Source organism: Egretta garzetta, unplaced genomic scaffold (genome assembly GCF_000687185.1).
Source record: "Egretta garzetta isolate BGI_Z169 unplaced genomic scaffold, ASM68718v1 scaffold238, whole genome shotgun sequence".
NCBI classification, from domain to species: domain Eukaryota; kingdom Metazoa; phylum Chordata; class Aves; order Pelecaniformes; family Ardeidae; genus Egretta; species Egretta garzetta.
Window position 1 is genome coordinate 47,788 of NW_009260402.1, and position 265 is coordinate 48,052.

Consider the following 265-nt stretch of genomic DNA (forward strand, 5'->3'; position numbering starts at 1 on the left):
ACCCTGCACCAGTTCATGCCAGTACCCCACACCAGTTCACCCCATCAGCCCCCATTCACTCCAGCACCCGGCACCAGTTCACCCCAATATCCCCATTTCACTCCAGTACTCCCATTCACCCCAGCAGCCCCCATTCACTCTAGCACCCTGCACCAGTTCACCCCAGTACCCACCAGTTCACCCCAGCACTTCTATTCACTCCAGCACCCGGCATCAGTTCACCCCAATATCCCCAATTCACTCCAGTACTCCCATTCACCCCAGC